Raw genomic sequence first — 15,398 nt, forward strand, 5'->3', positions numbered from 1 at the left:
TGATTTTTCCTCCACCAATGCTGATAACAACTCATGCACATAGCATGCACGTAGTGTAGGATTTAAATTAATGTTCAATGCTCCAAATGTTATATTTTTTAAAAGTTTATTAATAATCACTAAAAGTAAAGGAATAAAATGTAATTATCTAACAAAATAAGACCATGTGACCAAGCTCTCCTTGCCTGTTTAAAAATCCTGCTTCACCAAAGCCACATCAGGAAGAGAAGAGAGTGAGAGGCGGGGCTATACCAAATTTATATCCTCCCTACATCAGCACTTAAGGTGAAAAGAGTGGGGTGCTGGGAACTGTAGTTTTTAGGGTAACAGATTCTAATTACACAATCCCCCTGTGATCCTTTTGGAGACTAGTCTCCCCAGTAGATCATTTAAACATAACTATCTTATACCTTTAAAGATCTTCTAATTGCAGGTGTATACAATATTGCACTTTCTAAGGGGAAGCTATAACAGTTAGAGATAAGAGGGAAATAAAAGAAGAGAGAGAGAGAGAGAGAGAGAGAGAGAGAGAGAGAGAGAGAGAGAGAGAGAGAGCAAAACCAATGTTTTCTAGGTGCATTAACAAAAAACCAATTGGGGGCATTCCCCTTTGGCATAAGAGTTTACATTCAGCATAAATGCATTCAACCCCCCCCCCCCCGTTCAATTTCATTACACCCCAAAGTTCATTCTGGATCTTTTGGTGTAGTGTGTGGTTTCTGCAGACATCTTCATGGTGCCTTCTCCAAGCAGTTCACTTTCTTGATTTGGGTAGGTAGCAAGTTTCTTATCCCAAAATTACTCTTAAACAAGAAAACTTTTTATAAAACTAGAATTTCATGACAATTATATAATCTACCCTATGGAGGTGTAAGCTAGAAGGCAAAAAAGGGTTCAGACTTTAGAACCCCAAGAAGCTCATGGTGGTTAGGGGCAGTTAGAACTGGACTATTTAAGGGGAATATCCGCAGGCAGAGGAAGTTCATTTTGGGTTTTGGGATCTAGGGTGGGTGGTCTGGGCAAGACACTCCTTGAACTTTAAGTACTCCCTATAGCAGAAGCTCCATAAGCCTTTCCCTGCTATTCAAATACCAACTGTTCCAGTCTATCCCCACATTGACCTGCTTCCTGCTGCTGCTATAAAATCCAACTAGCAGTAACTGAGAGTAAACCTCATCCCTGAAGATCTACAAGCAACATATGTCAATGTCCTGCCAAAGCTTGCTCATCTATTTATTTAGTTAGGTATTTGAGCTATAGGATAGGAAGAGAGAGGAAGAACAGTGAAGAGGCCTTGCCCTGTTGGGGTGAGGCCAGCCACAGACTCAACTTAATTAGATAACATAGACCTCCTCTTCCCATTTTCCTCCCCTTTATTTCTTTTCCCAATCTACTTTCCTTTAGTAATTAAAGAAGTTACTCTACAGTTCAAATAGCCTCTGATTCTACATCACTCACCCTGATAGAATCCTCCATTACATCAAGGGCTGGCAGTTAGAAGTGACCTTCAGTAGTGGGGGCCCTGTTGTTTTCAACACAAATCCTTGTGTGTGAATCTCACCCATCAGCCTACAATATCTCTTATAGTCAAGAACTCCTCCTCTCAACCAAATCATCAAGTTGAGAGAAAAATCAAATCCTCTCAGTGAAGCCATTGACCAGTCTTTCTCCAGTAAGGACAGCTTGATTAGCCTCTTGTGGAGAGTTAACTGCCACTGGTCTAAGAAGTACCCATCCCCCAGAGGAGGCTTGAGTGGCTGCAGTTCCACCTGCTGTCTGCTTGATCCTTACAGAGGGTATTGGCAAATACATGGATCACCCAGATATACATTGCTAAGTTATGAGGTATATGAATCAATTGTCAAAAGGAAATAAAAAACATAAAATAACAAATAGAAGAAAAAAAAATTCAAAATTAAATAGTATATAAAAAATTTTGAGTAAACAAGAATAGACCTATGACAGATCCTAGAATTAGTGCTCAATAAAGTGATTTATTTCCCACAAGCCTGTAGGACCATTGCAGCAATATGTACTTACCTAATCAGCAGCCAGGACTACAGAAAATTGCCACACTTATAAAAGACAGAAAAGGAACTAGATTTTTGTAGCAGACAGGAAATAGCATTCCCTGGTCTGATTATACCTTTGCTTTCAGGGATAGGGGAGCCAATATTCTAGCCAAACTGAGGTACTTGTCAGAATGTGGCACAGGGAAGACCTGTGTTTGACGTATGTCAAACAGCCACAACCTCGAGTTTCAAACAAGTCCTCTGTCTCATCAATCCCACTGGGATTGGTTGGTCTCCTTGGTCTTGTGCTCGTAAGCACTGTGCAGATTAACTTTGTGCTTCCTTGGCTCTGTGCAATGGCTCTTTTGTGCTCCCCTCTCCTGGAATCAGACACAATCATTAATCAAAGTCCCATAATATTTAACAATCAATGGCAGGTTTCCATAGTCTAAAGCATTTGAGTATGCAATAATATTAGGGCTAGTGGATATTGTAAACTTATATTAGTGCCAAAAAACAACTATTATTATTGGTAATGTGCTTCAAGTACAAAAAATGAGAGAAAAAAGAAAAATCAAATACTCTATTGCACATACAAGGAAAAAACAATAATAAAAAACTTTTAAAATCAAAAGTATATAATTCACAATCAGTGACACACTGTGTTTTCCAAAGGAGAGGCAGAATGCAAAGGTTTCTCACTCAAAAATGAGATCTATTTCCTTTTTAACTTTGCTATGATCCACAGTGTGAGTGGACATAATTTTTACTAAGAAAACAGCTTTATAAAAAACAGTAGTATAGCAGCTAATGCACATTCAAGAAGTACCAAAATTTCCCAAATCATAAGAGCACATTTAAATGACAATAGAAAACAAACCCACTATCACTAAGATTCACATGAGTCTTTATAGCCACTGAAGCTAATGGATACTTGTCATAAGTTCTCCAAATCTAGCAAATCTTTCAACCTTGGCTGAGATATTTTTAATAAAGTCTATTACTGCCATCATTCCAAAATTTGGCAGAAGAGCCCAGAAAAACCATAAACCTCTGTACTGTTGACGAAAACCTTTTGGGTCCAAAATGTCACCAAGAATCTAGATCATTCTGGTGGAAGGGTAGAGTAAGCTAAGGAATTAAAAATATAAAAAACATTCAGAAGCTACTAGGTTTCATGCAAAATGCTCCCTCTCACAGACTATTCAGAAGTATCATGCCCCCTAGAAAAAACTTTACCACTTCCCGATGAGCCTCCCTCCTCTGGCATGAGACTGTAACAGTCATAAAAGGCATATCTTTATATGTCCCATCCATTACAATAGTGAAAATCACTTCAGACATCTCATCCATTACATTTTTATAAATGAGGAGATGGGGAATATAATAGTGATATAGCACTTCACTATAGCTACTAAATGGACCCTAACCTCTTGTTACACACAACTTAAAGGTAGGCAAATGATCAGTTAGAGGTAGTGGTGCTCCTAGATATCTGAAAATCACTTCTGAAGACCCCTTAAAATCAAAATTTTTTTTGCTCATTAAATTCTCCAAAGGTTGTGTACAGGTTGTAACCAGTTTGATGGAGTCCATCCATCATCAACTATGTGACAATTAACAAAGGCAAAAACACCATTTAGGCACCATGTGACCTTGATGGATCTGGTGACAAATCCAGCATTCATAAGGACCTATGGCTTTGCCATGGAAAAGGGTTTGTGCAACTAGGCTATGGGCTTTTACAATGGTATTTTCTCCAGTTCAGTCATATGGGGAGGTACAAATAAAGATAGTAAGATGGTGCAAATAAAAACAGTGTAATAGAACATATTAGATTAGATCAATATGTGAACTTAAACAAAATTAAATCTTACAACAAACAATCAGCAAATACAATATATGTGACAGGATACAGGCACTGAATATACAAGAGTCTTTTTCTTCAATTCTAGTAGCTGCCTTACAGACTTCTTCACTATTTGGAGTGGAACAAACTTGAACAGTTAGCAATGGAGTGTGAAAAGCTAAAAATTCACCTCTAGACTCTTTAAGGTTCCTTCTCCTCCCCAGTATCATCATCCATTTAGATTACTTTGGTCTCACCTCTGGCGTTCCCCATACTTGCACTGGGCATAGTGTGGATGAATCCAATATTGGATGTATTGCAGAGACTGGGCAGGCCAAAATGGCAAGGGGGAATAGGGAGATGAATCTCTCCCCTGAATCTCAGGATTATTCAAGCTAATTTCAAGTACTGGTGCACCCAGTAATGGTATTAAGAGAAGATACCCCAAAACTTTGAGCTGTGTGAGTTCTGTAATGCTCTCTCAGAATGGGAGCTATTTGAGATAGGCAGGAAACTGAGCCATGCTTGCAATTCTACTTCCTGTTTGAAGAGTAATCTTCCTTCTCCTCCCCTCTAGAGTTAAAAATGTCAGGGGCCATATGACACCTCAGTCCCCACCCCCACAGCCAGAAGCATGGAAGCCCCTCCCTGGGTTAGTTTAAAATCGACCTAGGAAGTAAATAGGGGTAGGCAGCTGCTAGTCTAGAAAACCTTTCAGGTCTAAGCTACCACAGGCTTGAGACTCATGTGTGTGTGTGTGTGTGTAAGTTAAGAGGGTGGAAGTGTCTTCTCAGGTAAAAGCCTTTAAGAGGCTGATTGTTGTCTAAAAGAAACACCCTAGCTTCCAAACCACTCATCTATTTGCAATGTAAGAGAAACAGGGGTTTGCAATGTAAGAGAAACAGCCCACAGAAAATGGCTCGCAAGAACCCTTAGCTTGACAAGTGGCAGGCTCACAGCAGCAGCAGCAGCAGCAACAACAGCAACAGCAGGGCAGCTTCAGGCTAGGCAAGTACCACCCAGGCAGTTAGGGAGGGAGGCGGAAGCAGCAGCAGTTGGAGTTCCAAATTTATATCCTCCCTACATCAGCACATAATGTGAGGAGAGGGGGGGTGTTGGGAATTATAGTTTTTAGGGTAACAGATTCTAATTACACAATAGCAAATTTGTAAGTAAAGAGGAAGAAGTGAGAAAGGGGGAATGGAAGGGAATAAGAATTTATATAGCATCTATTATGTGCCAAACAAATTTATCAACATTATCTAATTTGATCTTCACAGCAATCATGAGAAGCAGATGCTATTATTATTATTTTTTAAACCTTTACCTTCCATCTTAGAATCAATTGTTCTAAGGCTGAAGAGTTGCAAGGGCTAGGTGAAGGGGGTTAAGTGACTTACCCAGGTTCACACAACTAGGAAGTATCTGAGGTCAAATTTGAACCCAGGACGTCCTGTCTCTAGGCCTGGATCTCAATTCACTGAACCACCTAGCTAAACTGGTGCTATTAGTATTCTCATTTTATAGTTGATGAAACTGATGCAGTGACTCAGCCAGGATGACATAGCTAGGAAGTGTCTGAGGCTAGATTGGAACTCAGGACTGGACTAGCTGTCTCTGTACTGTGTCAGTAGGCAATTTTCTTTCTTTCTTTTTTTTAAAATTTAGAATATTTTTCCATGGTTACATGATTCATGATTTCCTCCCCTCTTCCCTCCCCACTTCTAGAGCTGACAAGCAATTCCACTGGAATCAGACAATTTTCCACAATTACTATGGTAGAAAAATTCATTATCATCTGGGCAATCTGATAGTAAGCCTCTGTGACCATAGCAAAACTGACCCTCCAACAAAAGATACCCTGAATATTGCTGGACCATTTCCACTGGCTATAATTTGATTACCATTTTCATGGTTATAATATGACAGGGTTTGTGAGCCTTTATTTTTAATCTTCAAAAACCCAGGGTCAGCTTCATGCCATATTGATGGATTGAGGAAAGTTTTAGGGAACACTAGTAGGTTCTATCCAGATAGAAAGGCTTTGACTTTGGGCCTGTTATTGGATTAGGAATCTCTCATTCAAGAGCCAACTTAGTTTAATTCATTTCACAGGCAATTCTTAATCATCTACTATATGTCAGGTACTATACTAGGCACCAGGAGTTTAAAAAAAGCAACAGTACGTGCCCTCAAATTGTTTACATTCTAGGGATGGGGGATTTAGTATGCAACAAATACAAAAACAAACAAATAAAAAAACATACATAGTAAAAATACAAAATAATTTCTGGTCCATGAGGGGCACTAATAGACAAGAGAATTGGAAAAGTCTTCTTTATTAGTTAATTAAGTTTAAAAAAAACTATCATCAGAAGGTGAGTCATTAAGTTATGAATTATTTTGTCCACAGCAACTCATGAAGACTGTGTAATCTTGGCCCAGAATTATAACTCTGGGCTCATAGGGACCAATTTCAGTCCTGGGAATTTTTATAATAATAATCTTTTTAATTGTTTACCCCTCTTCAGAGGTTCATCTAAGAATATCAGAATTTTTTCATATGTCTACTTTTTCACATGGAAAGGAAAAAGCTGCCATGTATAGGTTGATTTTTTTAAACTGATCAAAAATTTTTTAAGAGACTCATATCAGGACTCATAAACAATCAAGACACTTTCTTTTCCATCTCTAGACTTCTAACTTAACCTATATAGTTCTCTATAAGCTTACTTAGAGTATTACCTTGGTTAGTCCCTTGACAATATCTACATCTGACAAGGGGACAGGATTTGAGGATGCTCCAGAGTCCCTGTTGAGCATCACCTTCCCCAAGAATTTATACAATTAGGGGTTCAGCAAATTGATACAGTCTACTTTTGTGCAGTCTTTGAGCAAAGAACAATTTTTATATTTTTAAATAAAGCTTTATTATTTTTAAATGGAAAACTTTATAAAAATAGAATAATTTTTGCCTAGATTTGGCCTTCGGGGTACTTTGTTGACTCCAGATCTAGATTTCACTTGCCAGCCTAGGATGGCTGATTCCTTCCCCTCATCTAAGAGGTAAAGAGAAGAAGGAAACACACATTTATTAAGCATCTACAAATATCATCTCATTTAAACCTTAAAACAATCCTGAAAGGTAGGTGCCATTATTATCATTTTTGCAGTTGAGGAAACTGAGGCAGACAGAAGTAAAATGCCTTGCTCAGGGTCATAAACTAAGTATCTGAAGGGAGATTTGAACTGAAGTCTTCCTGATGACAGACCTAGTACTCCATCTACTGTGCTACCTAGTTACCTATAGAAAATGAGAACTCAGGTTATTAAAGATTCCATTCCCCTTTATTCCCAAAACTTTCACAGTACACATAGTCCATAGCAACAGTGATCTGCTACTCCTCACCTTGTCTCTGTGACTGGTTCTAGTTTCTGTGTCCTCCAAATCGAAACAGGGCTTTGGCTTGGTACATGTACTATTCCACTTCTCTATTGCCCTATTGCTGTTTTTACTGTTGTTGGCTCATGTACTTGAAACTTCGTGGTTGGCCCAAGAAGTTCTCACCTTGCTTTTGGCTTCTGACATCACTGGGTCCCTAGGCTTCTTTACAGGGACCACATGATTGTTAGTACTTCTCTTATAGGAGTTGAGTCTGTGTGTAGCCACCCTTTCTTTCTTGTATGACTCTTGTATGATCCCATCTCTCTCCCTCTCTTTTCATCCCTCTCCTCCCTCATACTCTCACTCCCACTTCCCTCTCTTTGGAGCCCATACACCCCTTTTAATGGCCAATCCTAAGATGTATCTCAGGTGTAAATGAGCCCTGAACTTAATCATTAGTGGGGTAATAGGTAATCAAGAAAGGTCAAGTTCATTCTTTGTTCAAGAGTAATCCTTGTCTTGGAAATTTCACACATCATGTAGGATCCAGTTGAGAGAGGAAAGCCCCTCTTCTCTGGGTGTATTTCTCACACCAAATACATGGATACTACTAGGCTTTGGCTAAGACAAAGGAGATGATTACCTTCATATGGTGATACAAAAGACAGAGGGATAGACCTTTCCTATTTGTTCCCTCCTTACTTCCCCCTCTCCCAGCCAATTTTCTTTCCCTGAGAATAGAGATTTTCCATTAGACAGAAGGGGAGAGTTCATAGGTAAAGGAAGATATAAACTGTTGACCCAGGCAGTGTCCATATTGATGAAATATGTCATTAAAAAGTGGACAGTTGGGGGCAACTAGTTGGCTCAGTGGACTGAGTGCTAGACCTAGAGACAGGAGGCCCTGGGTTCAAATATGACTTCAGACACTTCCTAGCTATTTGACCCTAGACAAGTTAATTAATCCCCACTGTCTACCCCTTACTGCTCTTCTGCCTTATAACCAATCCATAATATTGATTCTAAGATGGAAGGTAAGGGTCAAAATTCTCCCCACCACCCAAGTGAATGGACTACCTGGAATAAAATTGTTGAGGAGGACCCTGAGCTAGCTGGTATGCTCTGAATCCTCAATGATACAACAAATCCTGTTTGGATTGGTTTCTGTTGCTATCTCAGAGCCTTACTGTTTTGACACTGGTTCTGTGGTCTCCATAAATAAGACTGATCTTTCCCTCTGGGGTGATGTGGGATGCATGAATCAGATATCAAGAATCCTGTGGACTAGTAGGAGGTGACTATAAAGAAGTCAAATGTGTTTCTGGGACCCTTCTGGAAAACAGGCTTCCTTTAACAGGGCTCATACAAAGTGAGGACCTCACAGACTGTTGTATGAAATTGGTCGATGCAGCCACCTTCATTTATGTAGTGGAGAGAGTGCTAGACTTGGAATCAGAAAGTCCTGAATTCACATTCTGCCTTAGTCATTTTACTAGCTGTGCAACCCTGAAAAAAATATTTATGCCTCACTTTCCTCACCTGTAAAATGAGTTGGAGAAAGAAATGGCAAATGACTTCAGTATCTTTGCAAAAAAAAAAAAAACACCAAAAAACACAAACCCTCAACCCCAAATGGAGTCATGAAGAGTGGGACACAACTGGAAATAATGGTGACCACTTCAAAGAGTTGTTGTGAGGATCAAATGAAATAACATGAAAAGCATTTTGCAAATCTTAAAATGCAATGTAAATGTGAGGTATTATTATCATTTCATCAGGAAATTGAAACTTAGATGTGATTTAGGGAAGTGACTTTACTAAACTGAAAACATTAAAAAATTAAAACCCTTACCTTGTCTTAGAATTAGTACTAAATATTGGTTCCAAGGCAGAATAGTGTAGCCCTTACTAAGGGTTAGACAACAGAGGTTAAGCGGCTTGCCCATAGTCACATAGTTAGGAAGTGCTTCAGATCAAATTTGAACCCAGGACCTCTTGTCCCTAGGCCTGGCTCTCAATTCACTGAGCTACCTATCTGCCCCATGCAAAGCTCTTTCAGGAGGGTACCCTTCAAGGTAGAGATAATTTGCTCTCCTGTGAGGGAACCTGGGAAACAGGCCCTCAAGTCCCCATTCAGTCAGTACTCCACACAAGTTGCTCTCCTTGGAGAGCTTCTGTCCATTGCTTCTAATCTCTGAGCAGACTTTGCTTGGCAGTGCTTCTAACTATTTGATCCTGCCCTGGCTTGCCAACTCTGCCTCTATCTGCTCCACCTGCTTGGTTAATACACACTTAATGAACCAAGCCCTACCTTGCCCTCTCCTGGACCCTGACCCCATTCACCTAGCTCTTTGCAGGACTCCAAGTAAGGACTACTTGACTAGGCATCCACCTAGGCTTTGAGGTGAGTCACAGCAATATATATTCACCTGGGCCAAACTCCTGAACTTTAATTGCTGCTGCCTCCCAGCCAGACTGGCTTTGGCTGTTCCTTCCTCTCTACTCTTTACCTTGACTTGACAGCTATGGTATAGTCTTTTCTCCTCCTCCCTTCAGCTGTTTACTACCCAAGGCTTACTTGTTTCCACTTCAAGTGCCAGCCCCACTTATGGTTTTTCAATTCTGTCTGTAAGGAGGCAGAGTTTGGTTTAATGCTGAATTTTGGTTAATGAAAACCTTCAGGCTCCCTACATAAAGTCTGTTTTTGATAATTGGCCGCTTCTGTCTCATTTCTCATCCCATGGTTTAGATCCTTGACTCTTTTTACTGGCTTCTTTATTGTTGTTCACTGGTACCTGACCCTTTGTGACACCTCTTGGGATTTTCTTGTCAAAGAAACTGTAGTGGGTTTCCATTTCTGTTTCCGGATCATTCTACAGATGAGGAAACTGAGGCAAACAGGGTTAAGTGACTTTACCAGGGTCAGGCAGTTAGTGTCTGAGGTCAGATTTGGACTCAACAAGATGAATCTTTCTGACTTGAGGTCCAATATTCTATCCATTGTGACACCTAGCTGCTTCCTTTCCACTGACAGCCCCAAATGCCCATAGTGATTTTTTCTTACACCCCTTATAGGTCATGACCCTGGTTTTAAGGTGTCTGCCTCTAGGATTCAAGAGAACACAAGGGACTCTCCTTCCTCTTCTGAACCCCTAAATACATATGTACCTCCAATTTTAGACCTTGGCCATTGCTATTCTCCCAGTATATACCTTTTTCATTGACAATCTGATCCCTTTCTGAGTATCTTCCCTCTCACTGTTATATGCCAATGGTCAACAAAGTGTAGGGGAAAGCACTAGATTTGGAGTCAGAAAGCAAGAATATGAATCCCAGGTCTTCTACCTGCTACCTCAGGGAAGTTATTTAACTACTCTGGGCAATAGTTTCTTCATCTTTAAAACCAACAGGTTGGGAAAAGTTATTTAAGATCTTGTTTAATTTTAAATCCTTTGATCTTATTGCTTTGAAACAGGACTCGATATCGCAGTCACATAACTAGGAAATAGCAGATTCTAAGTTTGAGGTCAAGTCTTCTGAATTCAAATTCAATGCTCTTTTCCTGTAACATATGACTTCATACTGACCTCAACTGGAAGAGGAATATTGAGAATGGAAGGGAAAAGATGACTCATACAAAGAAGATGAAATAAATGTTCTTTATATTCATATTTATTTATTTTTAACATTAATTTTAATAACATTTTGAGTTCTAAATTCTTTCCCTTTCCCAATTCCTTCCTCTACTCATTAAGAAGGCGAGTCAATAAGACACTTATTATACATATGAAGTCATACAAAATATTTTCATGTATGCCATGTTGCAGAAAAAAGCAAGAAAAATAAAGTAAAAAAAAAGCTTCAATCTGTACTGTCATTATTTCTCTTTGGATGTAGATGGTACTTTTCATCATGAGTCCTTTGGAATTGTCTTTGATCATTGTAAATATCTCTTTCACAGCTGATCATCAATACATTATTGCTGTTACTGTGTACAATGTCCTCCTGGTTCTGCTTACTTCACTTTGTATCAATTCAAATAAATCTTCCCAGATTTTTCTGAAACCATTCCCCTCATCAGTTCTTATACCACAACAGTATTCCATCACATAGATGGATCTTTTCAATATTGTTTTACACAAATTGCTCTCTTTGCATTTTTATCCTTTTTCTTCAATTTGTTTTTGTACCAATCTTTCAGAGTTCTAGCTCAAGCCCTTTCTTTCTCCATAAAGTACTGTCTGATGCTAGCCCACAGTGATCTGCTTCTCCTCTGAACTCAGTAGCAGAACTCTCTAGTATTTTTATTTATGTTTTTACCTTCATCTGCTTTGTTTCCAATAAGACAATTAACCCCTTGAGGGCAAGAGCTGTACTTCATGCCTCAGTTTAATTAGTACCATACATATGATAGGTTCTCAGTGAATGAATGAATGGTCTAGCATTAAAGTTGGTTGGTAATGACAATAAAGGAAACACTGAGTATGAAGTGGGAGAGCTGATGAAAGAGGGATAAAAAGCCTGGAGAAGGAAAATAAACTTGATAGGTTTCACAATTTTGCTGAACCTATATCTAAGTATCCTTAAATGTCCTAAAAGTTTACAGATTCATTTCTGAGCATAACACGTAGTCTTTTTTTTTTTAACAATCTATAATCATTTTAACAGATTTAAATATTTTTTCTCTATTTCCTTAAGTTGTCCAGGGACAACTCAGAAACCAAAGAGATGACACATTAACTGACTACTGGTTCCAATGATTAATTTACTTACCAATTTATATATATTTGTTCATTTGTTAGCCTTTCATTCATTCATTCACTCATTGATTTATTCATCTACTTATTCATTCATTCATTCCTTCAGTTTCTTATATGCAAAGAGCTGAATAGTCAGTTGTAATCCCGAAGAACCATCAAACTTCTCAAATCCAAAAAGGGCCTAGGCTACATTAGCACCTAGCCCATAATATTAGGATTGTTAATGAATTAAAGCTGCTCTGAATCAATTTTAAATAGGCTTGGTCGATGTGGAGTTATAATGAGCATTTTAGTTTGAATATCATTGTTAAAAAATTTCTCTTAAGATCTGTTCAGTATTGGAAATCCCACCATTTTCTTTTAAATTATGTGGTCTACTGAGGGACTTATGAGAAAGAAAACTAGCCACATTCAGAGGAAGAACTGTGGGAGGAGAAACACAGAGGAAAAACAACTGCCTGAACACATGGGCTGATGGGGATATTATTGGGGATGAAGACACTAAACGATAACTCTAGCCCAACTATCAATAATATGGAATTAGGTCTTAATCAATGATACATGTAAAACCCAGTGGAATTGTGCATTGGCTAGGGGGGTTAGGCGGGCTTGGAGAGAGGAAAAGAACATGAAACATATAAATATGGGAATATATTCAAACTAAAAATAAAAATGAAAAAAAATTATGTGGTCTAGGAGACCTGATATAATTAGCAATTACTTTAGCAAGCATATGTCAGTTTTTCCCTACCTCTGGATGTGTCTCTCAAACATTTCCATCAGTTAAGGCAGTGCTGCTTTTGAGAGAAAAGCAATGTAGGAATAAGTAGACTGAAGCCCATTTATTTCTCAAAAATTTATTGATGATACATATGCTATGAAATAGGGAGATGGATTAAGGGAAGCAACCCACAGCCTGACATATCAAGTGTTACTGAAAAATACAATACTACTTCAGTGTCTTTTCAGGCTCAGACTCACAGAGAGATTTCTATTCTATTCTCAACTAGATTCTATTCCTCTTAATATTAATAAAGACCCAAGGGTTGAAAAGCTCAACTATATATGAAGAGACCAGCAAAGACAATGGATTTACCTTATCTATTCATCTGCACGAGCTCTGAACTGGAATCTATGAAACATATTTGACCAATCATGGAGTAAATGAAAGGTCTCTCATTGAGAGAACTGTACTCTGAAATAAGAAGGATGTTATAGAGGAGAATCTGGTCCTCCCCCCCCACCTCCTAGCTCAAGGAGGCAAACCTCATAGCTGAGGCTCTGAGAGAAGGCAAAGAGGAGAGCCTACTGCCAATTCGAAGGTAGCTGCCCTTGCAGAAAAAGTATAGTTGATCTCTAAATTTAAAAAAAGCACTGCAACACCCAGCTTAGTCAGAGTTTGGAGGTTGTAGATATTGCAGCTGTTCACAAGGTGAAGTCCAGGAAATCTAGTGGATTAAATTATCCAGCAGAGATGCTTTGCTGTATGATGCTCAACACAGCCCAGGCAACAATATCCTAGCAGCCAAATCTCTGTTTGGTCTAGCAGCCCACCAGCAAAGTGATTTACCTTGTTCACCCTGTCAATAGCTGCCTACTTTGCCCAGTGACTTGCCTAATCTAGTCTACCAGTAGCCAGTTCCAGTGGTTAAACTGCCTAATCCAAACTAGTAGCAGCTGAGCCCTTAGAAAAATCTAATCAACAGTCAAGCAATCTGTCTAATCCATCCCAGAAACTAAGCAACCTATTCAGAGGAATGATATTTCTTTCAGGGAGTCAACCCAGATTGAGAATGGAGTGATTCATTTATCATTGTCACCAACATCCTGCCCTACAGTGAATTTCACTAAAACTTTCCAGATTTCACTAAAACTCATCAGAATTCTGGTTCAGTAGTTCCAGAATTGTGAATTGTTTTTGCCACTTATATTCTCTACATTTAGGCCTCCCTACCATTGTGCTTTTAGTTTATGTTCACTATTCTCTGGATTCTTTGTATCTTTGTAAGAGAGTATGCCTTAAGCTTTTGGGAAAATGCTTTATGACAACTGTTTTTACTATGCCATTTGAACAAATACCTTTTCTAAAAGGCTGATTATTCATGCCTACAAGTGTTAATGAGATTTGAGAAAGTGAGCCCCAAACAATTGTACATGCCAAGACCTGCTTCTTCCCTCCTATTCAGCAGTTCAATAATCAACTATTAAAAGCCTACTATGCCAAACAATTGAATGAAATATCAAGATTAATAAGTCAAGTATCTTGACCCTCAGAGCTTTTACTCAAGATGGTTAAGCAAAAAATGATATCAAAAGAAAACTGGTACTCTTCCAGGCCATCACTTCCCTTCTAATTTAATTTCCTCCCTCCCCAACATTAACCTTATAGCTAAATGGTTCAACTATATTGGAAGGGAAGGAAATAAGCATTTAAGTGTCTACGATGTGCCAGTCACTGGAATAAGTGTTTTACAAATATCTCATTTGGTTCTCACAACAAATCCATGATGGAATAATAATAGTAATTGGTACTATTATCATCCCCATTTTTATAGTTGGGAAAAGTAAAGAAGATGCAGATTAAGTGATTTAGTTACATAGCTAGGAAGTGGCTGAGGTTGAATTTGAACTCGGGTCTTCCTGATTCTAGGCCTAAGACTTTATTCACTTTGCCATCTAGCTCCCTCTAAAGAGTTGTTGTGGGGATTAGACAAGTTCATAAATGTACTTTATGAGCTTTAAAGTTTCAAACTTGCCAAATACAAACCTTGTATTCTTTCCTTCATCTATCTCCTTCATTTCTACTCATGAGCTGCTGATGGAGCTAGAAGAAAGCACTCAAGTTAGCCAAATGGGTCACTACACACTTACATGATTAAATCTGGGCCCTTGCTGAAGTAAGATAAACATTTCTTTCATTGCTAATTTGATTCTCTGGCCCACCCACTAGAAAGCCTGTTCCAAGTTTTTTCTTGTCTTCTCAAGCTTCTTATACATCCTCTCCTTCCCATTATAATTGAGGACCTTTTATCATACTTTATCATCACAAAATAAATACTGTTCACCATAAACTCCCTGTTCTCTCCTTTATATCTCAAAACCCCAATACATCATCCACCATTATTATTTCCTTTATTCCATATTATTCCTTTATTCCATTAAATGATGAAGAGGTTTCCATTCTCCTTGTCACACTCTACATGTGCAATTAATCCTATCTCTTCCTGTTTACTCCAACACATTGTTCCCACCTCTAATCTTCAATTTCTCTGAATTAATTATTATTATTTTAACCCTTACTTTCTAACTTCGAATTACTAAGTATCTGTTCTAAGGCAATAGAATGGTAAGGATTAGGCAATTGGGGTTAAGTGACCCCTTGCTCAGGGTCA

This window comes from Gracilinanus agilis, chromosome 1 (assembly GCF_016433145.1).
Source record: "Gracilinanus agilis isolate LMUSP501 chromosome 1, AgileGrace, whole genome shotgun sequence".
Taxonomy (NCBI): domain Eukaryota; kingdom Metazoa; phylum Chordata; class Mammalia; order Didelphimorphia; family Didelphidae; genus Gracilinanus; species Gracilinanus agilis.